Source organism: Phyllostomus discolor, chromosome 13 (genome assembly GCF_004126475.2).
Source record: "Phyllostomus discolor isolate MPI-MPIP mPhyDis1 chromosome 13, mPhyDis1.pri.v3, whole genome shotgun sequence".
NCBI classification, from domain to species: Eukaryota; Metazoa; Chordata; class Mammalia; order Chiroptera; family Phyllostomidae; genus Phyllostomus; species Phyllostomus discolor.
The window spans coordinates 26,641,043-26,667,626 of record NC_040915.2 but is presented as its reverse complement, the minus strand read 5'-3'; the positions used below and the strand labels follow the sequence as shown (position 1 = coordinate 26,667,626).

The following is a 26,584-nucleotide window of genomic DNA, read 5'->3' as shown; positions in this document are numbered from 1 at the left end:
TCAACAGCTTAAATAAGATGTGCCTATGTGGTCTGCTTTGTTTTTATCCTACTTGAAGTTTACTGAGCTTCCTGAATCTGTGGGTTAATAATTGTCAGCAATTTTGAGAGTTACTGGCCATTATCTATTTAAATAGTTGCTTCTGCCTCACTGTTTTCTATCCTTTTGGAACTCTATTGTGTGTTACCCTTTTTGATAGTTTCCATACGGCTTTTGTCTTTTCCATTCTTCTTTCCCTTTATGCTTCCATTTGGAGAGTGTCCATTCACCAGTCTTCGGGACTGCTAAGTCTACCGCTAGGCCCAGATTCTTATCTGTGTATTGCTTTGCAGTTCTAGGATGTCTATTTGATTCATTATACACACTATAATTCCTGGTTGAATCTCTAATATTTTTAATATTTTCCTCTATTTTGACCATTTCCCCCTTATTTTTCTTAGCATATTACTTATATTTAGTTTAAACTTATCTGCAAACTTCAATACCTGGATATCTCCAGGTCTGTTTCTAGTGGCTGTTTTTTTTTTCTTGATTGTTGCTCACTTTCTTTGCCTCTTCTGTCTAGTCATTTTTATTCTGTGCTGAAAATTGAAATAAAAGAAGCACAGAGTCTCCATACAACATTCTCTACCAGCAAGAGTTCTACTTTTCCTCTGTGCGACGGAGAGAGTAAGAAGCTGAGCACTATGATTCTATCAGGGGTTAGTTCAGCTGCGCTTGGGGTGTTGTTTCGGTAAGACTTATTCCAGCTTTCGTTCCTCAGGCATGTCTTCCTAGATTTGGGGGAAATTTCATGTCTCAATGTTTTAAATTCTGAAAGTGTAACCCCTTTGCATATTTTAAATCTGGTTCTTTAGCTTCACATCTTATGCAAGTTAAATATTTAGCAAATGTCTTGAGCAAGAGATTGGTTGCCTATTTTCTATAGACTCCCTCCTTCCAGTGTAAATTTTTCTCCTAAATACCAATGGTGACCAAGTCATTTTAGTTTGCCTGAAACTCTCTTGGTTTTAGAACTTAAAGATTCACATCCTGGGAGCCCTCTGAGTCCCAGAGAAACTATGACAACTGATTACAAAAAAAAAAAAAAAAACTCCCTGCAAGAGTGTGGGAGTTTTCACTTTTCCTTTCTCACCCAGCCCCTAGTCTCCCACATACTCCTAGAATTCATTAAGTTTCCCTTGCATCTGGGGATCCTCTGTTTCCCAGTTTATCATGTCAGCTCTTGATTGCCAAAACCTCTGCTGATTTATCTCTCCTCCATAAAGTCCCTCAGTTGGGTTTAAGTCCAATCCTTAGGCTAATTCTAGAATTTACAAATGCCTCTAGTTAAAAAAAAAAACTACTAGGGTGATAATATTTCCTACAAAGGGATGTTCCTTTTCTGGAATCTTTTTAAAAGTCTAGTTCCTGTGGCTTCTACAGCTCTTTGTTTTCAAAAGTGGGGTTTTGTAATTCATCCCTTTTTCCTGGTTTCAGAATGGAAGCTGTGCCTGCCATTCCCTGTTCCAGCCGACCTCGAGGCAGGAATGCAGAGATTATGTCTCTTAATACGCAAACTTGTGAGATAGGAGCTGTCATCATCACCCCTTCATTAAAGGATGTTAAATGAGTTTCTCAGGGTTGTGTAGCTGGAGTCCAAGACTTTCAAGCTCCAGAGCTTTTATTTTATAAGCTATATCTTTTTTTTCAAAGGAAGCTAAAGTTCAGAAAAATTAATTGATTTGCCTAAGGCCCCTGGGAAAGTCTGAGGCAGAGCCAGGCTTAAACCCGAGCTCCTGACTCTTGGTCCGGATCTCCTTTCAGAGCCACGGGCGAGGCCATCAGCATCACATGGACAAAGGGAAACGGGCAGAGCTCTAGACACAAGCACCACTCAGAGGAGCAGTACAGGCCATGAGCCGAGCTCCTTCCTCCCCGGCTGCCATCCTGCACGTGGGGAACCTCACCCATCGACCCTCTGCGTTCGCCGTCACGTTTTCTCCAAGGGCTGGTGCCACATAAACTTAACTTCAACAGAAATTCTGTTTAAAATGTATGTTTTTAAAAATCAACAAATAAAATATAATCTTCAAATATGCTAGCTGCACTGCCTTTTTCCCCCCCAAGTGGGATTGCTTTTCCTCATAAAAAATTATGAGAGGCGGAATTCTCCTCAAGTCAAGCTACTAAGAATACTGATTCGGAATGGTGGTGGAGGGGAGGTGGGTGGGGAGGTTTTTAGGGGCTCTTGAAGAGTTTTTTTCTTTGAATTGGGCTGATCTGGTTCCTTCTCTGAGTCTCTTCTTCCTCCAGTAAAGGAACTGTCACCACAGTGACTGAGGAAATGACTCTCTTTGTGGAGGTAGAACAGGTCAATGCCAAGATGGTGGAATGTAAGCAAACTCAAAAGATGATTTAAGTAAAAACAGAAAATATCTCCTCTGTTGACTCGTGCTATTCTCTTAAGCTCCCACTATTAGGACCTCTCCCTTGGACCAAAGCCCTGTGCAGGTAACCTTCCTGTCCAAATGGAAATATTTCCTGGGGTGAATGGTGGGTGTGGGTAGGTGGATAGGATTTCATCACACAGCAGACATTACGTTGGGGAGGAGGGTTAGGAGGGGAGGAGATCCTGATGAACCAGGAGACAGTACTGTCAGCCAAGGTAATGCTGGGACCTGAAGGAGCACTCCCTCCTAGCACCCACTGCCCTCGTGTGCTTCCCAAGGGCAACCTGAGCCTTGGGCTGCTCTTCTTTATGACACAGAGCTCGCCGCAGCCCAGCTACGCCGGAAGCACAGAAACAGCCCACATCGGTTGTTCAGACTGACCGAAAGCACGCTACAGTGTTCTAGACGAGGGGCTCAAAGATGGACACAAGGCATCTAGTTAGAGATGCAGATGCACACTGAGCCACCTATTCACTTCTTCGACAAGTATTTATGGAGTACCAACTGTATGGCTGACACTGTTTAAGGAGCTGGGAATACGGTGATGAAAATGATGGGTAGTTTGAGTAACAGTAATTTCCAGAAGCTTTCTCTATCTAGGCATGATGGAGAATACTTGTTGTTCAGGAAAGAAACACATAAACAAACAAACAAACAAAATATGCACATCTACTATGCATTCGATCTGTCACCAATTTTCTCTGAATTTTACGATACCCTCAGACTATATTTAAAGCCTCAGCAGAGGGGTGAACAGTACTTTGTATGCCTACGGCTTCTGGCATCCAGCCAAATCAATGTGTTATAATGCCCCTGTTTCTCAAAGTAAGCCCCCACTAGCCCAGCAGCTGTGTTCAGGCAGCAAAAATCTGGCTGTGTATTCCCAGGTGGGTGCCATTGAATCTCTCTCTTAACATGGTTCCAATGCAGTTCTCATTAGTGAGTGGAAAACAGGGAGAAAGAGAACCCGTATGTAGGGTGGGACAAGCTGCCGGCACTGGAGAGAAGAAAGGGGATGCCGACGATGGAAGCAGAGAAGTGGGCAGGAGCTGATGAACTGTCGGGCATTCGGAAGCCTCTGTGACCTTTGAGAAACTCCGCCAAGATTCTAATCTTCAGAGATGTGCAATATACTGGCTTCCTTTTGCAAGACATCTGTGAAGGTCAATACCCTCTCCAAGCTCATAACGGAAAAGACCCTTCCTCCCTGCTGGTCCCCAGCCTGACACTACTCAGGAGGCACTAACCAGCAGCCAACAGACATCAGCTCCAACATGTCCCTCCTCATCACCAGGACTACTGGAAGGTGATGAACTTCATTTTCTTCTGTTTTTGTGGCCTCTGGGCATGGATCTCTATTTGTGTAGAGCCAGCGCATGGTAAATATCAAGCCCTTGACTTTTGCGGACCTATGGGACTGGTGTAGAAAAATAAAAAGGCTCTCAGTAGTTTTATGCTCCTTTCTGAAGCTGACCCCTCCTCTGTGTTTAGAGTTCTATCGCCTGGTGTACAGAGAAGTAATAAAACACGGCAGAGTGCGGTACGAGGTTAGGATGTCGTACATCCGCGCTGGGGAATATTATGAAGTGGTTCGATGAGACTCAGAGTCAGCCTCAAACCTCAAACCTGGGTCTCTTGCTCATCTTCTTCTGCCGAAATCATCGCCCTAGCATTTTGTAAACTGACTCCATCTTCCCCAGGAATATCATTAGTGTGCCAACTGGTTTTGCAGTCTCAGTTGAAATCCCAGCTTAACAGTTTTCTAAGTGCGATTTTGGAAAATCACTTCATGTTAGTAAGCCTTGGTTTCTTCATCTGTAAAATGAAAACCAAGAACAATGCCTATTTCATAGGTTTGCTTTAAGAGTTAAATTGGAATGAGCTTTAAAGCTCTTAGCACAGTGACTAGGAAATGGAAACATGAACCCATGTTTGCTGCTAAATTTAACATGTATACATGCACACGCAGCTATATCCTGCAGGGGAGAAGCTCGAGAAGTTTGGTCAAGAACTTGAATAATACACATACACACATATGTAGGAATGTATACACATGTGCATATGTGTGTATGAATACACACACACATTCATTTTTAAGCTCAAGTTCTGCTCTGCGTCCCCTACCAGCATAACAGGACTGGCCTACCCTGTGACGTGCAGGACCCTCCCTCGTCACTGTGCACCCTCCGGCAAGTTCAACTGCTAGCACCTGAGCCACGGAAAGCCAGCTGCAGTGGGAAGCAACAGGTCTGTGAATTTTTCTTTTGCTTCTAAATCTCTGTGAGTCTTTCACCTGCTCGATTATCACTTACTTTATCCAACCTGTATAATTTTCCTCTCCCTTGGGCACTTATTTCCCTGTTCCAGAATGTGCCATGGTGTCTCCTCCAATGGCAGCGCACATTCTTTCCTGCTGACCCCTCACAGACCATCTCCACAGCCAGTGGCTGGTCACACTCCCTAGCAGCAAGCCCCCGTGAGGCCACCGGGGTTCTGCGCCGGCTGAGTCCCCAGGCACTCAGACCCACTGGGCCCTCAGCTCCACCCAGCCCCGTTCTCCACGTCTCCTCTGCCTCCTCCCTTGGCGTTCTGCCCACAGCATCCCAGCTCCACCCCAAGTGTCCTCTGTCATCAACTCCTCTGGTCCCATAATTGTCCTGTCTTCTCTCAGTAAACTCGTGGCTTATTACAAAACTAGCATTCCCTCAACCCACAAGCATGCACATGTATGTGAACACCCGGGTATCTGCACATGCGCAGAACTTCAGCTTAGAGGACAACGAGGTACAGCATACCCGTAGCAAGAAAAGAATCGCAAACTACAAACTTTTCTTAATCGTGTCATGGTGTGGGGTCAACACGCGGCTGAGGCCAAGTCAGAAAGTGGTGACCTTAATGTCTCTTTTGATCACAGACCCCCTTACGAAATTATGAATACTATGACAGCTATTGTTTATATTATTTATAATAGTATTTATGAATAGTATGCAAGTTATGAACCCTCATCTTCAGGAAAACGTACAGATGCATGAGACTTATAATTCTGGTTTAGGTTCCAAACACCTTTAGACCCCAGGTTAATGGCCTCTGCTATAGAGAGACTAACCGGGTGATGTAGTAAATAAATAAGTAAACATTCATACATAATTATGCACATATGTAAATGGGACTATTCACTGAGTCCCTGCCAGGTGCCTAGAACTTCACATGCAGTGTCTTGATTCCCTCAATGCCCCTGCAGGTTAGATACTACTGGTCCCATTTTGCAAATGAAGAAACTAAGGCTCAAAGAAACGAAGCCTTAACAGAGTGGGATTCGGTCCAGTGCATCACTCTTCCCTCACAACTGGGCTCCAGGTCGGCACCACCCACTATTTAAGCCCACTTTACACTGGGTGGCATCGCAGCGAGGTCCCTGAGCATTAATAGAGTCGATTCAAACTAGAAGCCTTGGTTTCGTGCCGGGATAATGACTAGAATTAGCTGCAGATGGTTCTGCACTGGCTGCAGTCACCAGCTTTGACGTGCCCCTCAGATCCCAGCCGTACAGCTATCTTCAGGGCATCCTAGACAATGCAATTCCCAGAGACCCAAACCTCCACGTAATTTACACAGAAATACCCCTGCATCTTGGTGTGAGTTTCCCATAGACTTGTTCTCGGTAGGGTTGGAAGGCTTTGATGCAGTGTTTAATTTTCAATGCCTATTGTCTTTTTCAAAAAGAGCACGCACAGTGTAGCTCAACACACCTTTGAAGCTGTCAGCATGTCAGCCTCCTGACATGTAATGACCATAGGACTTGCCTTCCAGTTCTAACTATCGCTACGTGCGGAAGGAAATTTACACAGTGGGAAAATATGTTGCCCTTTGCTTTGTTTCCTTTCCTTCAGGGGGAGAGTTATTCATGTGGTGTCTTGAATACAATAAGAAATAGCACACGCTACTATCAGGATGTTCTCGGAAATATTATCTCAAGCTTTTATCCTCATAGCTGGATTCCACTGTAACTGTGCTAGGAGTAAACTATTAATAGGATTCCAACTTTTTTTTTCTAGTAGACCCCGGAGAAGTCTCCTTTGCCATGTGAGTGAAGGGCAGATTGGATCTTGACATGACACATTGATTTGGTTTCCAAAACAGTAACTTGACTAAATAAATCATTTCACCACTTGATGGTTATTTATACATGCAAATCTGGTTTTCATTTCTTGGACCCGGACAGGAGGAGACCTAATAATCTCATCAAAAGCTGAATATTTTCCATTTTGGAAATGGCACAAAGTTCACCATCACATGACCTGAACCCTGGCATGGGCGAGTAAACCAAACACCTCCCTGACGTGGCCGGCAGACGCACCGCATGGAGCTCAGGCACCCTGGGGAGTCTGCAAGCATCAGCCTCAGCTCGGGCCAACGAGCCCTTGGCCTTACTCCTAGCATCGTGGTATCTGCTTCCAGCGGTGATATCCTGAGAAGAAGAATGTGGGGAAAGGTGAGAGTAAAAATGGACCATTAAAAATTCTGAACATTTCACTAGTAGAATGAGCTTCAAAACAAATGAAAGGAACAGAACTTGCAAATTGGTTTTCTCTCTAGTAAGAAACCTGAGTATACCTGGAAGAGGTTCTAACTTTCTGAGCAGGGATATATGAGCCCTGAGAAGATACATGCATCTCCAATGGTCCCGTCACTGGTGTGAAAGTCTACCAGTAACTTTGGACTTTAAGCACTGTCTTCTCATGTATGTCCTCTCTTAGTGTGCAGAGAAGTAGCAAGTTCCACACGGCTTGGTGCAGGAAGCGTTCTCTGTGCTAGTCATTCCTTGACCCTCCTTTTGGTGGGAAGGAGCTCTTCCCACATACTAGTGCACTGGTTGTGCAATGAGGGGTAAGAGAGAAGTTCATTATTTCGTTGGTGCCCCGTTGTTCCTATGGTGCTCTGAAGATCCAGAGCAAAAGAGCCATGTTGGCTCGAAGAAGAAAGATACTGATCTGAAATGGGACTGTCCCTAAGACAAGGGACACCGGGATATGGCTGGGAACCCAGGAGGGTGTAAAAAGACAGAGGGAACGAAGGAGATCAAAGGAAAACACCAGGTGGCCTTGAAGGGCAACTAGAGAGAAGGAGGAAAGACACCTTTGCAGCCCAGTCTGGATTCCAAGCACATCTACAACGGGCTGTAAGTAATACCGTGTCTTTCCTGTCGGGCCGCATGCCTTCCAGCTGTTACAGAGTGTGCCAGCACCATTAGTTATTGCATTACGCGGCTTTTCTCCCCAGACAGCTCTCACCTCACAGGCTGAAGCGCAGAGAAGAGGAAAGGAGGAAGGGGCTGTCGGGCGGGGTGTGAAGGAAGCATGCATTCCTCATCTAAAACAATCTTTGGCCCAGGGCTGGTCTCATTTGGAAATCTGAACAAAGATTTTCCTTTTGCAGGAAAGGATTGCTTTTCTTTCTTCCCGGAGAAATCCTTGGTGGGCTGGTCCCAGGCTTTGGGGGTGACTTTGCACCCTCAGAAAACCCATCGGACCCCCAGATGTCCACTGAGCTGCTGGGGAGGCGAGGGCCGCCTGGCCTCAGCATGGAGAGCCTTTGGTCGTCCCAGGCAACTGGGGAGGGAAGGCAGACTTCTGGGCCAAGACCAAAGACGGGGGACGCTTGGGGTCTTCGGTGGCCACCAGATTTGGGCTTCCAAGCCGTGTCCTCTCTCTTCCTTGCCTGTGTGGTCCTGTTCTGCTTGATTTCATAGTGCTACTTTCAGTTTAATTTGTTGCAGTTCTAAGAGGATTACGCTTTTAGTACCATCCTTGTGATGATTAATGTGTACTAATTGTTTTACCTTTGAATCGGGAACTCTTCGGAGCTGTCTAGGCAAAATCCCCCTTTTGTAGGAGGCAGGGCTGATGAGCAGGGGCCCCGGGGGACCTGTGCTCTGCTTCAGGTTGATGCGAGGAGAGAGATTAAAGAAAGTGCGGAGAGAAGCTTCCTTTTTGATTGTGCCCCAATGGAAATCATGTTGTCCCACACATTGTATTAACTATTCTGGTGGCTTAAAAAATAGAATCAGTCTGAGCAGTTAACGCGGCCTTAACGAGAACCTTAACTGCTGTGGGACTCACTTTTGTCACATTACAGAAAGCGAGGCTGTGAATCGTCGCTAATGTTCATCTCGGTTGCTGGGCTCGGCAGACAGACTGGTGGCCTAAAATGAGTGATGTCAATCAAGTCTCCCTCGGCCCACCGACTCTCAGGTGGGTGCGGAGAAGCAGGAGAAGAAGAAGGGGGAGATGAAGACAGTGGAAGGATACTGCAACCTAGGGGGCCCCTCACTAGGGAAAAACCCAGATATCTCTTTCCTCCAAGCTTTTGTTCGAGCCCCATGCCCCTACACACATGAAGTGTCTGAATTTTAGAAGGCATATTTAATGCACTTCGAAGGTCTCTAAATTTCACTGCACAGCATTTCCTAAAACTGCTCCCAACGTTCACAGGCACCTCTGCTACTGGAGAAAAAAGAAAGGGAGGAGGAAAGGCAGAAAAGAAGGAAAAGGAAGATAGGCAGAGATGAGCAATTTCGCAATTTTGTGAGATTCTCTTCTGTCACCGTGCAATTACAATTTTAGTTGTCACTCAGACAGGTTGACTGACATGTTCTAGCCAGGTGCTTCTGAAGCTGGTGGCGCGTCAGGCATACCCCTGGGAACTTCGTGAAAAGCAAAGGTCCCCGGGCCCCAAAGCCATTCCCTAGCCCCACCTCCCAGTACAGGCGTAGTGAAGGGCCCAGGAATTTTTAATTTCTTTTTATTTTTTAAAGGGCCCCAGGCGATTTCTAAGAGACAGTCCATGATCAGCAGTGAATACCCAGGAAAGAGGCCGAAATGTCTTTAAATACATTCAGCTCAGCGGTGGTTTCTGAGACCTGCTGCCACGTGCCTGGCCGAGCTCAGCAGCAGCTAGAAAAGAAGAGGAACTAAAAATGTACAGGGTCTTCCTGCAGGCCTCCCTTCACAATCAAGGAAAAACAGTTCTAAAAATTTCCCAAGGAAATCCTCCGCTCTGGAAGAAACACGGAATTTCTAAGATGTATCTGTGTTTCCCTTAATTTAGATGTTTTAATTGTGAAAAAAAAGTCATTCACAAGACAAAGCTAGACACATTGTTTATTAATTTTCCAGGAAAAGTAGGGGCCTGTGAAATGAGTATGCCAAAAAATACACAAAAGCACATTTTGACAGGAGACGGAGGCCAGAAACGAGGGTGGCCAACTTGTCCCACTTTCCTGGAACGACTTCTGTTTTAAAATTGAAAACTGGGACAGTCCTGGTTTTGCTATTTTTAATTTTTAATTTTTTTTATTTTTTGAAAAGACAATGTTTAATTTTGAAACAAAATCAAGAAATAGTTCCATTAATTAGTATTTATTAATGTGGTAGAAAATATTTAAAAATCAGTTAGAAGTATCTAAAGGGATTACTTTTGAGAGTGGAAAGCAAAAATAGGGAAAGGTAGGGGTTGGGGATGGATTTTTTTTGCTATGAGGTTTATTGATCTGACTTTTTAAAATATTGAATTTATTGGGGTGACATTGGTTAATAAAACCCTATGCAGATTTCAAGGGAACTAACACCTATCCTTCTCAAACTCTTCCAAAAAGTCTAAGAGGAGGGAAGACTTCCAAGATCATTGTACCAGGCCAGCATTATCCTAATTCCAAAACCAGGTAAAGGCACTACAAAGAAAGAAAATTACAGGCCAATATCCCTGATGAACACAGATGCTAAAATCCTCAACAAAGTATTAGCAAACTAGATCCAACAATACATTAAAAAGATCACACACTGTGATCAAATGGGATTTATTCCGGGGATGCAAGATTGGTACGATTATTTGTGAACCAGTAAATGTGATACATCACATACACAAAATAAAGGATAAAAAATCACATGATCATATCAATAGATGCAGAAGAAGCATTCAATAAAATCCAGAACTCACTTGTGATAAATCTTTCAGCAAACTAGGAACAGAGGGCTCATACCTCAACATCATAAAGGCCATATATGACAAAGCCACAGCCAACATCATACCCAATGGGCAGAAACTAAAAGCGTTCCCCTTAAGATTGGGAACAATACAGGGATGTTTGGTTTCACTACTCTCATTCAACATAGTATTGTAAGTCCTAGCCACAGCAATCAGATAAGAAGAAATAAAAGGCATCCAAATGAAAAAAGATGACATAAATCTGTCATTATTCACAGATAACATGATTCTATACCTAGAGAACCCTAAAGACTCCACCAGAAAACTACTAGAACTGATACATGAATTTGGTAAAGTAGCAGGATACAAAATTAAAATTCAGAAATCAGTGGCATTTTTACACACTGATAATGAATTATCAGAAAGAAAAATTAAGATAACAATCCCATTTACTACTGCAGAAAGAAAGAGAGAAAGAAAGAAAGAGAGAAAGAAAGAAAGGGAGAGAGAAGGAAGGAAAGAAAGAAAGAAAGAAAGAAAGAAAGAAAGAAAGAAAGAAAGAAAGAAAGAAAGAAAGAAAGAAAGAACCTAGGGATAAATTTAACCAAAAATGTAAAGGACCTGCACTCAGAAAATTAAAGGCCACTGAAGAAAGAAATTGAGGAAGACACAAATAAGTGGAAGCACATACTGTGTTCACAGATAGGAAGATTAACATCATTAAAATATCCTACTTCTAAAAATGAAAGTCCTGTATTTCAAGAAGTCCCACAGCCTCAGGTAATTCAGGCAAGCTGGTCACCCTACATAAGACTGTCCAAATCAACATAATAGAAAAAGGTGGGGGGAGTCATTCCTGTTGACACAGCCAGTCAATTCACACCACCAATCGCCTGTGTTGACCTTTTTCCTGGATGGGCTGCCTATTGTTTAGATGCTACCGATGGATCAGTGCAGGAAAAAATGGTCAGATACCTTGGAACAAACTCACTGAAGAGTGTCAGAAACCCTAGGCCAAAGTTCCAAAGTTTCTTCCTTTCTCTGTATAATCTGAAGCATCATCTGTACTCTTCAATTCCACCTTCTGACATGATCTTGGCACAGGCAGGTGAGCATTGACATTCAGTTTTTATAAAACGCGTGGAAGCCACTGTATTTTTAAAGCTCCACATACATGATTAAATGTATACATATCCTAAAGCTAGAACCATAAGGGAAGGAGAATTCCTTCACTGGGACAGAGTACTTGGATAGAAGGAGCACCGCTTAGGAGATGAACTGAACAGGACCACAGGCCCTTGCTATTAAGATTAAGCATGGAGCTGGCATCCTCCTGGGCTCACCAAATCCTAATTTTGATCAGGTGGCTCTGGATCCAGTCTGAGGGGCAAAACTCACAATTGGGCTAAGTCACCTCTGGGATCCCTATTCCCCTTTCCTAGTAGATGGTATAGGCATGAGTTATGTGATCCATAGCGAGTGAAACACAGGAGCAGATTGCTGCTCAGGGCAAGTGTATTTTGTTTAACAAAAGAGACAGTAGCCCAAGTAGAAAGCCTTCTTTGCCTCCCCTTCTTCCTTCCTGCTTTGGACACTGTCGTGTGAGGGCACAGTGGGGAGGGACCGTGAGCACCCGGACCCAGGAGGACAGATAAAAACTGAGGACCAAAAATTGAGAAGGAGAAAAAACCTGGGTCCTGTCTCTGTCTGCATTTATTGCTAGGTGAAATAATAAACATCCTAATCCTTAAAGTGTGGCTATGCCATGTGTCGACCATAGAATGGTGTCATTCCATGGACTGTTTCTTATTGGTCCTTCTTAGGACCAGAAGTTGAGGGTGTTCACGAATTTTCATAGCAGTGTGATGGAGTCCCTTTTATGTCTGTCGAATCTAATAAAGAACATTTTGAACTTCTGTTCAAGGTTCGCTAATTTTATTGCATTTTACAGAAGTATCGGTCCACGAGATGCTGCAAATTGGAGGAAAACTTAGCTGGTTATTTGTTGCCGAGAGCTCGGGAAGCTCTGCTGGAAGCCAGGTTTCAACAAACTATTCCCAAAGGCCAACTCCAGCCCCATGTCTATTTTTATAAATAAAGTCTCATTGGAACACAGCCACATCTTTTACTGGAGCATTATCTCTGTTATCTCTGGATGTGTTCATTCTATAATGGTTAAGTGATTCTGACAGAGGCCTTATGGCCTAAAGAGTTTAAAATATTTAGCATCTGGCGTTTTACAGAAAGGGTTTGCTGGTCCTTGCTTCCACCATCCTCAGTTGCAAATCCTTCTGCTTGCAAGTGAAGTCATGCTACCTTATGTACCGTTACTAACTTCTCCAGGCCTCAGTGTGCTCATCTAGCAAACGGGACTGATGTCACACTGGCTTGTGGAGAGTGCTGAATGAGATACCGTGACACCCAAGGGCCTCAGGAAAGTGCGCCTCATAACGTGGGAATGTTCTCCCCGCTCCTTTTCCCGCCACCACCCTTTGATGCAGCGGCTGCTGCGCCCGAGGCCGACAGTTGCTGTTTCCAAAGCAGAGAAGGCAGCAGCTCCCTGACACCGCATTGCGGCTCTGCTCCGTCGCTGGGCGGTCTGACCCCCCGTGGTCGAGAATGATGCATGGACAGTAACCAGTGGCCAGATTTTAGGGAAGCCTTTTTAATATCGCTTGGTTCAAAGTTCCAAGGACCCGACATGATAAAACACCTTCTAAGCAGAGAGCAGAGTACGTTGAGAGCTCCATTTTTGCTTTTTAATATTTAATGGAGGATGATTCCCTGGGTTCTCGCGTGCTGTGTTTCAAGGCTATACATTCTTGAACTCTGACTGGTAACAGAAAACTAATGTGATTTTTTTTCTCTTCTCAGGAAAGCTAACAATGATTTCAGAAGTGTGTGTTTGTTATCAGATTTAGGGCACTTGTCACATCTTGGCCTGAAGGCGAGCCAAGGGAGGGCTTGAAAAAACGTCCAAGAAACGTCTTCATTGCTCTTTCTCTCTTCTAATTAAAATGCAGTTCGTCTTACAGATTCCAGAGCATTTTGGATTTGTGGTCGCAAGCATGAGGTCATTTTTCCTGCCTATATGACCACAGTGAATTTTTAAAGTCTTTAGTGTTTGGTAACAACAGACAAATAACTGTGGAAACCTGAGAGCTGAGCTCAAGTTCTTTCCAGAATGTTCCCATTATTCCTCAGCATGGGGTAAAAATGAGTCCACCTCCCTGGGCGAGTGCCAGGATCCTGGACACCCTGCGTGGTGAGGCCGGAGTGTGAGCCCCGCCCAGAGAGGCCAGCCCCCTGGGGGACAGCGAGGTGAGGAGTGTGGCCCCGGGTCTCTTGGGCTTGAGTCCGCCTTCTGGTTCTGTCAGCCTTGTGAGTGTTACAGAGCAAGTTAGTGATTTAACCTGTCAGGATTTCTTCTTCCCTATCTATAAAAAAGAGCAATCTCCTAGGGTGGTTGTGACTATCGAATAGGAAAATAAATGTAAAATGCTTAGCACAGTTCCTGGGATATAGGAAACTGCAGTCAATGTATCTGGCTCTCCTTTTCTGTGTTGCTAGCTCCTCATCCTTCCATCTAAACTCAGCCCAAGGAACTCAGAGGAAGCTGGTACGACCCCCCCCCCCCCCCCAGTTGAGAGCACTGGATGCAAGCAAGGAGGCATGCAACGTCGGCCGTTGCCAGCAGCTATCTCGTGACCATGAAGGATGCCCGTCTTGGGAGAGAGCTGAGATACAGAGTAGGTCAGACCCAAGAACGTCATAGAGAAATGGAGCTGAGCCCCTGGTTGCTTCACTGCTGCGATCCGCTCCTCTCTCTGGGTTTCCTGTTACACGAGATAACAGAGTTTCCTAACACTGGCACTGGTTTGAGTCCGGTTTTGGTCGCATGCAGTCAAGTCTTCTAACTGCTCAGAACTCGGTGAACATCCGCTGTTATCTTTCAGATTGTCCTCAGTAAACTACTGTGCTTTGGATCTCAAGAAACACGGGAAAGAGATTAGGGAATATAATACAAGTGCATCACATCTATTTACCGAGCAACTAATTTAAGCTCGGCATTTTACATGCATACATTACCTCTTTAAACCCTACCAATAACTTCATAAAGTTGTTGTATTGCCATCAGCAAACCGAGGCACGGAGAGGTTAGGTGATCTCTGTTAGATTTAACAGTGAACAGGGAGGGAGCAGAGCCAAGATTCAAACCCGGGTCTGTCTGGATCCACAGGCTGTGCCACAGGACCTCTCCACTGACCTCCTATGCTGCCGCCCTCCGCAGGGATCTTTGCTGCAAAATCACCCCTGTTCACCAGAATGCCTCCAAATCTGTACAGTGGGTTGGGTGGCAGGCTGTCCTCCCCAAACGCCGCCGGCACTGACCCTCTTCTTAGGCATGGGTAATGCAGAGGAGCCCTTGCATTAAAACAAAACAAACAAAGACAGCATAAGGAGCTGTTTATAAAATTTTCCACCTCCTCAGATAAGTTAGGAAATGTATTCAAATTCCCCTGGAAGTCTCTACTTAAAAAAACAACTGAGATTAAAAAGCTAACAATGAGGAGTGAGAGTCCTCACTACCCACTGGGATGTGATGTTTATCTGTGTGCTCAGAGGGCAGCCAGGCAGAGAAGGTGACTGCGAGGGCGGGAGCAGCCACCACCAAGAGAAGAGAAGTCCAAACAGAAGCCGGACAATGTCCTGACCTGTGTCCTGACACCTGCATGTCCTTACCAGGGGAACAGCCTTGTTGTCCCCTAGCTATGCACGCTCGAACTCACCCCTTCCCCAGACCAGTGGTTCTCAAACTTCAGCATGCACTAGCACTAGAAGCATCTGGAAGGCTCATTAAGACACAGCTTGCTGAGCCCCACCCCTAGAGTTTGTGGGAGCGGTGGGGCCAGAGAACTCGTGCTTCTGACAATTGCTGGCTGACCTGGGGATGGCACTTGAAGAACCACTGGCCCGGACTAGTTGTGCTGTGGTTGTAGGAAGTGATGCCCGGTCAGTCTCCTCCGCACTGGTGTCTTCCTGCAACAGTTGTACACCTCCCAGCTCACTCCTGGTGGCCACATGCCGGCAGATCCCCTGACTGAATCCTTCTCTTCGCTCTCCTAGAGCCTCAGGCTCTGATCAAATCACAGCCTAATCGACCATTTCCTCTGGGACCTGGCTCTTCCTTGGCTCCCACAAGCCCTTCCCAGAGCAGAGAAGATACCCTTGATCCCCAGACCCTGCTCCCAACAGCCTGGCTGTGCTGGTGCCAATGGCAGGCTGGCGACTATGAGGAAAATGCCAGCATCAACCAATGCAAGAGCTTCTGCCCACTGAACACTGGTCACTGCTGTGGAAGACTCGCCGCGGTCTCCCTGTGACTGCTGTCGGGTCACACTGGAACTCTTTAAGTGGTCACCCCCACCCTGGGTTCCCCAGATTCCACAACACCACCCCGCCTGCCCAGCCCTATGTCAAGGCCCTCTCTCTGGCTGGTCAGCGCAGCCTCAAGGTCACCTGAGCCAAGGCCTGGTCCAGATAAAAGGTCTCTGAGATACTGGTCTGGAAGAATGCTTGTCTTTGAGGAACACTGTCTAACGTATCAGTGTCCACTGCATTTCCAGAAAGTGAGGTACGCACCCACTGCCGTGCAAGGACTGGTCTGCCTGCCTTCAGCGAATTAAGGCTGGACGCTTCCGGCTTACATGTACCTAGAAAACAGCTTTGTATCTCCAAGTGCGGGCCCAGTGCCGCCGGCGATGTGTGGGTGTTTTTATGGGGCACGCGGACAGGACGTGAGTGCACTGTACTGAACAGTGAGAAGGACACTGCCTTTTCAGTTCTCTTTGACGCCCGTCAACAGTGTCAAGGCCACATCTCAGTTCAGTGCTCACTTACCTTTTTACTCTAACTCTCGCTAAGCTCCCATTTTACATAATGAAGAGGAGGCCGCGGTAGAAGAACTCTGGTAGACCAGAGTCACGGTCACGTGTGCGAGAACGCTGTTTTGTCATCGCTCTATTTATTTCAGCATGCCTTCCGTTTATGGCAGCAACACGGACATCTCATTTCCTGTTCCATGGTCGCGTTCCACTTACAACTGGAAAATGTGTTTAAGAAAAAAGAGCACGACATAAACTAGGACATGGATGCTGCCTGAGTGTGGCAAAGATCAGTCAGGGTTGTATAACAGTGAATTGTATGTGTCGACTTGGCTGGGCCACAGGGTGCCCAGATGGTCGGTCAAACATTAGCGGGTCTGCGAGGGTGTTTCTGGGTCAGATTATGTTTGAACTGGTGCATTTAGTAAAGCAGATTGCCCTCCCTAGTGCAGGTGGGCCCCACCCCATCAGTTGCAGGCCAAAACAGAAGAAAAAGTGCTGAGTGTGAGGGCACCTCTCTTGCCTGACTGTCTGAGCTGGAACACCTGTCCTTCCAGCCTCAGGGCTCAGACCGCAACGCTTCCCGGGCCTGGGACCTGCCTGCTTTCAGGCCGGACCTTACACCTGCGGCTCTGCCAGCTCTCAGGCCTTTGCTGAGGCGAGCTCTGCACGTGGCTGTCCTGCATCCGCAGACTTCCCCCTGCAGAGCTGAGGGCCTCTCAGCCCCCTCATGCTCACGAGCCAAATCCTCATAATAAGACACAATGGCTGAAACTCGGGAAACATTGATAACAAACATGCGTTTTGCTCTGTACCAACCCACCATAAGTAGGACATGCCTGGAACTGTTTCTTTTTGTCTTTTGCCAGTAGCGGAAACAAATCACAAGGAGTCATTATACATTAGATAAATATTTGGGGGGAGCCTAATCAACAAAATTTACTTTTGAGAGGTAGTTGCTTCTCTGTTAGATGGTGTTTTTGAGAACAAGATCTAGGGTACCCCCCAACCTTTGCCCTTAGGGGGACCCTGCCGCCCCCGCTGACCCCGCATCCCTATAGCAGCCATGCTCTGGCCTCCCTGGGCTTCCTCAGCATGTGCGTTCCTTCCGGCTCCAGGCCTCTGCACGTACTGGTCTGTCTCTAGAATCCCTCTCTCCCCTCCAGTCTCTTCTCTTTCCCTTCCCTTCCCTTCCCTTCCCTTCCCTTCCCTTCCCTTCCCTTCCCTTCCCTTCCCTTCCCTTCCCTTCCCTTCCCTTCCCTTCCCTTCCCTTCCCTTCCCTTCCCTTCCCTTCCCTTTTCTTTCTTTTCTTTTCTTTTCTTTTCTTTTCATTTCTTTTCACCAAGCTGGCCACTGCTGTGAATGTCTTAAATACTGCTTTTCTCAGAGAAGCCTTGCCAAACTTCCAGACCCGGGAAGCCATCCCCTTGTAACACCTCATTCTTCTCCCCTGAGTCATTCTTCACGACTGTAATCAAATAACCGTTTAGGTGAGGAGTTGTCTAATATCTGCCTCCCCCGCTGGACTGTAAATCTGTGAGAACAGGGAACTTGCCTCATGGTTGGTTCTCAATAAATATTTTTTGTAAATGACTGAGTCACAACCCATCACACTTAATTGTGTAGGCACCAGAAACCTAAAAAATACTTAGGGGACTAAAACGAAAAGAACGGAACCATTTCCACTGCTAGGGACTGAAGTCAGGTTCTGCTGACTACCGGCAACAAGAAGTGGCCAAAATGCTCTGTGCATCAAGTAAATCAAACGACCCAAAAACTCTAACCTGGCCCTCCGCATTTATTGCTTATAAAAACAAGAGACTGGGAACGGTGGTTGCAGCCAGATGTTCTGTGGGCTGGAGCTCATTGTCCTAACGCTGCAGATTCCCTTAACTAGAACTGTGTGTGTCTGAGATGCTGGGACACAAGATCCAACCCAGAAAATATTTTGAAACAATGTTGTTCAATTACTTAATCCTTGTTATGTTATTGAATAGAACACTCTTCTATATGCTATTATAAAAACATTATGCCTGGGTCTCGAGTTCTGGAATATCCGATTACAATAGCTTTTTTCCACATTTGTATTCCCTTTATTTTTATTTAATTGCCTTAACATTTTCAGCAGATTTATTGTATACGACAGTGAGCAACCTGAGCCTGTGTAAGAGCTAGCCCTGCTATTTCCTGCTCTCCACCCACCATCTCCCCGACATCATCTGTGCTGCCTTTTAAAGTCTTTGTTAGCCTTGAGTCCCTGTTCCCTGCTCGGAGTGCGGGCTGCCAGAAAGGCGGTAGGTTCGAGGAAAATGCCCGCTGGTGGACTCCATCCCCCCGTCTCTGAACTGGCCTGAGTGTGGCTGACATCAGTTTGACAGCCCAACCTAAACCAGTCCACGACACCTGGAATTTACGGAGTGGTCTCCACTGCCGGGATGTCCCATCGAGGAATACTACAAGTGGACAGTCACTGACTGTGAGCTTCAACAGCACGTGTCTGTCTGTGGATGTTTAATAGGATGACTGTGGTCTAGTGTGTGTCCTACTCTATTTTTGTCACCCACAGGTACCTGGATAAAGAAACTCGGTAAGGGGGACTGAAAGGATCACCTGCAGCTTCCCAGACCCCATCACGGACAGTTTGCCCAAGGCAGGAGACACGGGACAGAAGACATGACCATATCAAAGATGGGAGGAGTGGGAACAAAAGGGCAATGAGAGCTGGGTAGGATGGGGACACGCAGATCATGGGAACAGGAGTCCCGTGCGCTGTCAGCATGGCAGAGGGGTCCCCACCAATCTGAGGGTCACAGGCTCAGGAGTCCCGCACACAACGCCAACAGCTAATAGTAGTTCACAATGAGAATTGAGTACTTTCTATACAACAAATAAGAAGCCCGGGGCTTCCTCTGCATTATTTCACCAAATCCTCCCAATAACCATTTGAGGGAGACATTACTACTCTTTCCATTTTACAGATTTGGAAACTGAGACCCAACAAGACGAAGTAACTAGGAATTTCAAAACTGAAACCAAAGACATTCTGACTCTAGAGTCACAACACTTATCCATTGTGTTTTATAGAACATTTCATCATGTTCTATTCTCATTTGCGACAGCAGATTTCTGCATTGACTCTGATGTTGGTCTGACCCTCTACCATTGGGTGCAAAACGACTTCCTTAGAAATTCTTAAATGTGTACCATGGTTTTAAAAAATATTACGATAGAGAAACTCAGGATTTTCTTTTGGGGAAAAAACAAGTGCTAAAAGGGAAAGTTTGTATCAAAAGGCAAGGGCATCTGGAGTTGCCTCTGTGCAAGGGAGAGGGGACATTAAGAGGCGAGTGGGCAGGGAGCTTCCTGCTGGAGGCTAATTGGCAGTCGCTCTGGAAGGAAGCCAGAAGTGTTGTCTTGCCTCGAGCCAAGGATATCGATTTTAATACTAATGGAGACTTGAACTGGACCTTGAGCGGTCTACGGAAGTTCCCCTCTCTGGTCAGGAAGCCATGGACTTGGCATTGAGAAGAGTACAGGACAGGCATGGGATTGTGTAACAAGCCCCAGTTCCGTTCTGCTACCTGTCACCACGGTGCTTCTCGACACCTCCTCTCTCCGTCCACCCTCGCACCCACCGGGAAGCAGCGCCCTGCCACACAGGGGTGCTCTGACAGCGGAACGCACCGTCGGCTGCAGTTGGGCCCGGGCGCCAGAAGAACTGCTCTCCTGCGAGTGGACTGGTACTGAGCCGTGTCTTTTTCTTCTCTCTCTCTCTCCTCTTAAAAATTAAGTGCGTGTAGGAATACCCTTCACAACCTGATTTTAGGAGAAAGTAAGTGGTGCTTGGCAGGACGAAAGGTCAGAGCATTCCAGAATACGGGGATTTCCACATACCTTCATCTTAAGGTTGCATTTCAAACTCCGGCCTCATGCTTCTGTCTCAGAGCTACGGGTATGGCGGGGGGTGGGGGGATCAATACTCTTGAGGAAAAGTTTGCCAGAGATGAATTCATACCAAACAGGAACGGGGTTGGAAGAAGGGAAAAGGAGGCTGAACTGCACTGACAAGGGCTAATTGTTGTGACAGATTCAGCTTTGGGAAGGTGTGGCTCCACGGAGTGTGGGCGCACCAACGTGGTGCCCGTTTTAATTAGTGGCACCACGGGGAGAAGATGGGCTTGTAATTGAGCAGTCTGCTGATCGGTCCACTTCAACCCACAGTCAGGCGTGCTGGGAAGTGGACATTAAGCGGGAGCTGGGACTAGCAGGAAGTCTGCCCCATTAGCAAGGCTGGTGGCAGACCAGCACGTTGTCTTTTCTTTATATTCTTCCCGGGAGAGGACGCCACACACAGTGTTTTCTAGACTCCGTCTCACTCATTCTCTGTCTACCTACCTTTCTCTTCCAATTTCCCTTAGCACACCTTTGCTAGTGTAAGACGGCTGATTGACACGTCGACTGTTCAACCTTCTTCCAAGATATACTGCTGGACGTGTGCTAGTGGCTCCTCTCCTCACCAAACAAGCACCCTGGCCATCGTGACACCCAACCTCCTTCCTTCCACAGGCGCACTTTCATTTTTGTCCTGAGACATTCTCTCCCCCGACTCTGTGGGATCTTGATGAGACTCTACGGGCTGCCCATATCCTTCTTTCCCTTTCATGCCCACCACCCCCTCCCCCAAGAGAGAACGGGGCTCATCGTCTAAATTAGGCCACTGGGACTCTTGTTTCCAAGACTTTGATTCTTGAGAAAAATGACAGAAAAAAAAATAGTTGGAGCTAAATATTCTAGTAGCAAACTATAAATCATAGTTCATTTTCCCCCTGCTACCTAGCCCCCTAAGTTGTCAGATTCCCATCTGATTCTCAAGCGTTTGCCCACATCGTGAGTCCTCCACTCTCCTGTGTTACATTCCTTTCTGCTTAAGTTAAGCAAAGCGAGTTTCTGTTGCCTGCAGCTGAGTAACCCCAAGTGAGCGGGTATCCAGAAAAAGCACCCTAGTGCACAGCGTGATGTTTATTCGACACCATCCTTTGCCTGCTCCCAGCAGGAAAACTTGGAAAAGGAAAGCAAATCATATTTGTGGTTTATGAAAGGATAAATAAATGAGAGAAAAAATGAAGCATTACTACCAGCGAGTCTGGGTGTAAGGCCTGGCGTGAGCGTCTTCAGCCCAGATGTTCTCATGGGATCTGTTCGGAAGCTGCCTTCCCATGGGATGCTCACCGAAGTCTGGGACATGAGAGCGCCGTGTCTGGCGCCTCCTTCTGCTCCACGTCCTGCCAGGGGCCCCCACACTCACCCACGCCCTCCACCACGTGGGGCTGATGGCTGATACACGCATAAACGTCACACAGTGTCTAGTACAGGAGAGAGAAGCGCTACCTACTTTCCACTTCCCAGCCACGCTTCGGGCATGGTTTGCATTAGCTAGCCTTAAAGGAGAGTGCTGGCACGTCTTCAGATGGGTGTGCTGTGCATGTGTGTGTGCTGTGTTGCCAAGCTACCCCAGGAACAACACATCTTCGCTGCACTCATCTCCTGCCCGGGGTGTCCCTGGTGCCTTTGTTGGGGGAAAAACGCCCACCTGGCCCTGTGGACACTCTAATGGTTTTTACACCTATGCGTACAAATAGGCCTTGGTCCTTAGTCGAGGGTTTAGGAGTTCCGGCAGCTGAAAAAGCCTCAGTTCCAATCCTGTAGATTGCAAACTGTGTGCTCAGAATTCTAAGGAGGGAGCTAAAGCATGTGCCTGGCTGACTAGGATTTATGCCCCTCACCAGGTATAAACACGCAAGGGTGAGAAGGATACACGAGGAGGGAGTTCACCACAGCTAGATCGGGGCTGGGAGAGGAAATTGTAAAACCAGGTCAGCTTCGACTGCACCGGCTTGGCCAACACACGTCTGTAACCACATCAGTTTGGGGCTTTCACGGGTTTGATTTGCTTTCAGCCCAATCCACTAAGGAGTTGCTCACGAGTTCTGTGGATTTTCTGCACAATTACAGATTATTGCCATGGCAACAATGGGACCACGTGGCAACCCTGCTACCTCAGAGACCAGGAACAGCCACTTACAGACTCCGCACCACATCATCTCGTAATGGGGCTCTGCACCGTTGGCCTCTCATTGTTTTAAGGCTAATCGCTGCTTTCTCACAGATACAGTTCCCCCCCCCACCCACTCTATTTTCACGATCTTTTAAAACAGTTTGGATTTGCTCTAAAGCAGTTCCACATTTGCCTGTGTTTATTTGGTCATTAAAAAAAGGTATTGTTTGGTGGGCTGGCGGAAGGAGAAGAGGGCCCAAACTGGGTGAGTGGAGGCAGATGGGAAGCAACCGGCGGAGGAGAAAGAACTTTGCAGCCAGCAGATGGTTTCCTTGCCACCGTGCCCCTGAGTCGAAGCCCGTGACAGTCCTGAGGTCCTGGGTCGGTGACGCACAAGGCCACCCTGGCAACGAAAGGCTTGCTTTCTTTCCAAGGAGCTCAACGCTTAGGTCCACTTTGCAGGCACAATGAGAAAGGGGGCCGTTGGTAATTAAGTTAGAGATGTGATGGAGAAGGGGGACCAGGTAATATTTTCTCTCTGGCAAAACAATCAATTTATTTTGCAGAAACTTGTGCACATAGCCAAACCCCAGGCTCTTTCTGCCAAACATTCCCCCCTTAATTTTTTAACCTCTGGGCATTTCAGGGAAAATTGAATCCACATGTTTTTGGATTCATTTGCAAATGCAGTTTGCTCAGAGCTGTTTGATGACCAGCATGCCCTTTGAGTGTTTTTATGAGCTTAAACTTATTTTCCCCAAGCCTCTTGCTTCTGAACCAGGAAGTGGCATTTGGAGTTTGCGGCAGAACTCAGAACCGATCCTTTTCTGAAGCCTTCGCCAGTTTCTCATGTCTCTCTCTTTCCGGGCCCTGGTGCAGCTAAGCAAAGGTTGTTGCAGAGCACATAAGAATAATTAAGAGTAACTTACTGTTTTTCCAACTGAAATGCGGATCTGATATGGACACACTCCAATTCCTGGGTCACATGGCTTACCCCTCTCTTTTACTGATGACATTTGTGGGGAAGCAGATGCTTTCTTTCCCAGGGACATGTCTCCACCTGCGACATAATTTCCTGATTGAAATAATGCTTCCGAGGCACAGTGGGAAGTTTAGATCCAGCCCTTGCCCCAGACCAAACTGCCGAACACGATCTTTGTTTATCATAAGTGAATCATATTTGCAAAGCAAAAGGGGCCCCTTTCCCCCGCAATTTGGAAACGGTGTGGGTATTCTTTTCTAACTCAGCCCTATGATGCAAAATAAAATTCCGACTTCCAGGAAGGTGGGAGCATTACGTGTAGGTGTTCTAGATATTAGGAAAAAAATACTTAATGACAAGGGAGAAGGGTAACTGGGAAAGATGTACAGAACAGGAAAAATATGTCCCTGAGCCTGGGATTTTTCTGAGTTAGCTCTCAGGTTTCCTTCAAGGATGTTAGGATGGATTCCACCTACATTCCAGGACACTTTGTTAATGAGGAATTAGTCTGAGTCTCTGGATAAATATTTGTGAGCAAATAACATTCTTCCAGGAAGCTCATTTAATATGGTGTCTATTTTTTCTTCCTTCTCTATTTCCTCTCACCAGACTTATGATCCCAGAGAAAGTTGCATTCAATTCACATGCCCTATTTTTAACTCTCATCTGGACTTCCTTTTTTTTTCCCCCTGTAAGTATGAGAATCAAGCAAGGAACGACCCTTTGTATTATGTCCAATGGAAGGTCATGCGCTCGGGGAATTTACTTAAGTTCCCGGGAGAAGTCAGGCCATAAAAAATTCGTGTGCATGGCCTTCGTGCCGTGCCATTTTGGCTGTCCATCCTCCTAAGAATTTTCACTCCCATTCTCCAGATAAAAGCAATTGCTATACAGATAGAGCAATTGCTCCACTTTCTGTAGAGACTCTGCCCATAAGCTCACAGTTTTGTTTTACCCCAGGCCCATCCAAATTAAAAAGGTTAAGTGGGCAGTAGAGATAGTTGATTTTATGGGCTTGCTGTGGTCGGCCACAGCCTATAGAGGAGAGTATTGCTACTTACAAGGTCAGATTGTTCTTTGCTAGTGTTTAAATACTGCATTTGGTCTCTTAGAGTATATGATAGACAAGAGGGAAAGGAGAGGAAAAAGCAAGCCTATCGGTAACCTACCGTCGGCTACAGCAAGGACCTTGAACTACAATACACTCAGAGATCACGTAAATGGGCAACAGGCTGACCTGACAGTCACTGGCCCTTCCTGTGTGGACAGTTGCTGCTGAAGTTGACTTCTGCCCCATGGGACGATCTTTCTTTCTTTTTACTGAGAACGCAGACGTTTGTACTTTAGATGAATTCTCCTGACTGGACAATGTCAGGGCTCTCATCCAAACCATAAAGCCATGTGGGGGATTGAAGACACAAGGTGTGTGGGAGGACTCACCTCTAGGTGCCCAGCAGGCTCCATGGAGCAGCCGGCAAGCGGCAATGCAGTCAACGGTATTGACTTCCTAGCCGTTTCTCAAACTCCTGGTCCCGATGCCCCACTGGGATATAAGGTTGTCACTCCGAGGAAACCGTTGTTGTGCTCAAGGTGTGGGGAGAAGAAAGGGAAATGGATCAAGAGGGGGCAGGATGGATCGAGCACCCTTTTCATGACCTCCACCCTGATGTGAACAATACATTCATATATTCAGTTGCTAATATTTATTGAGTACCCTCCCTGTATCAGCACTACACGGGACATTAGATGTGGGCCAGTGACAAGTTAGGTATTGCCGCTATCTTCACAGAGCAGTATCTGTCGGGGCACAGACATTAATCAAATAATTGCACAAATGGATGTAGACAGTCCCCTGCAATAGGTCTTCCAAAGGAGAGGAATGGGCGACGATACTATACAGAGAATTGGATGTGATTGGAGTGCCAGAGAAAGGGAACAAGGTTGAGCCTCTGACTGGCAGGGCCTGGCACTGGCCACAGCCCAGCTGAGTTTTCCCAGTTTTCCCTGGAGAGAGGGAGCTCTTAATGGCTGGATAAAGCTGAGGTCCTGGCTGAGAAAGGCTGCGGAAGCTGGTACTCACCACCAAACAAATGGCCCGGAGAGTCCAGAGGAAGAGCCATAAATCGGCGACCTCCAGTTTCCATTACTGGGAGCCCTTTAGCCCCTAGAGCCAAACAAAAAAAGTAAATAAATTCCCAGAATAGAACCGGCTTTAAAAATAAAAGAGGAAATGCTTTCTTTTCTTCAGCCCTTCCTGTCTCCCGTCGCCCTTCCTCCCTGTGGCCCGGGTTCTGATCCAGGCCTCCTTGAAAGAGGGGCAAGTGTGCGGTCTGCAGGAGCTGGCACTGTTGGCAGAGATTCCGTTATTGGGAATCTCAACTCTGCAGCGCTCCGGCTAAGCACCCCATTCACACGGGGCCTGGTGACTCTCAAGACTGATCTCTGTATCCCAGTAATCCTGCAGGTTGTAAGGGGGGACGCAGGAGGGGAATAAAGACAGGAGTGAGTTCGATGTTCAAGCTACTTCCCTCAGAGAGTGTAAAGAGAGAGAAGAGCAGGGAAGTGGTGCAGACAGCTTGGCCTGTGTTTGCTAGATTTTTTCCCCAATTTTGGATCAATAAATAGACTAGAGATCAGAGAGACACAAGACCTCATCCAGAATCGGAATTCCCCCTAAGGTCTATCGCACAGATGGGGGAGCATGCTCAGCCCCTTCATACAGAATGCAGGATGGCATGCAAGTCAATTAAATTCAGTGTCTCAGTCTCTCTGGCAGCAAAAAAAAAAAAAAAAAGATAAGAGGGGGGCGGGGAGGAATGATAATTTTCATGCATTGAGACCACAGGAAACAATAGAATCATAATGTTGAAAGTGACTTCAACTCAATTATATGGACTCCCAGCTGATGAAGGAATCCTCTCTCCCTCACCTCTGACCACTGGCCACTGATGCTCCTTTTAACAGGTTCATTGGTGCAGGTGAGAGAAGGAGCTTACTCCAGAGCTCATCCAACCCACCACGGCGCTGCTCTGGGTTATGCAAACTTATTTTCTCTATGCAGCCAGAGCGCTGTCCTCTAAACTTCGCTGAGGAGGGAGGAAGTGCTCCAGTTGGTCCTTAGATCCAGCATGGTTTAGTCCAAGAGCGGCCAGTCTACTGGACGTCCTGTTATGGAAAGCCCTGCCTTCTAATGCAGCTCGCCAACGAACAATCCATCAAGTATAACTATACAGAGAGATATATGCAC

At 46.6% G+C, this 26,584-nt stretch overlaps 1 long non-coding RNA gene across 1 annotated transcript in view; it reads right to left on the bottom strand.

The window, feature by feature from the left end:
• The window catches only part of LOC118497989, a 199,733-nt gene extending 174,233 nt beyond the window's left edge, over window positions 1-25,500 (bottom strand). Inside the window, exons 1-2 of the long non-coding RNA XR_004900517.1 lie at window positions 25,418-25,500; window positions 23,281-23,415 (exon numbers count right to left, since the gene is read on the bottom strand). This is a non-coding gene — a long non-coding RNA (uncharacterized LOC118497989). The remainder of the gene's footprint in view (window positions 1-23,280; window positions 23,416-25,417) is intronic.
• Window positions 25,501-26,584: the final 1,084 nt, after the last annotated feature.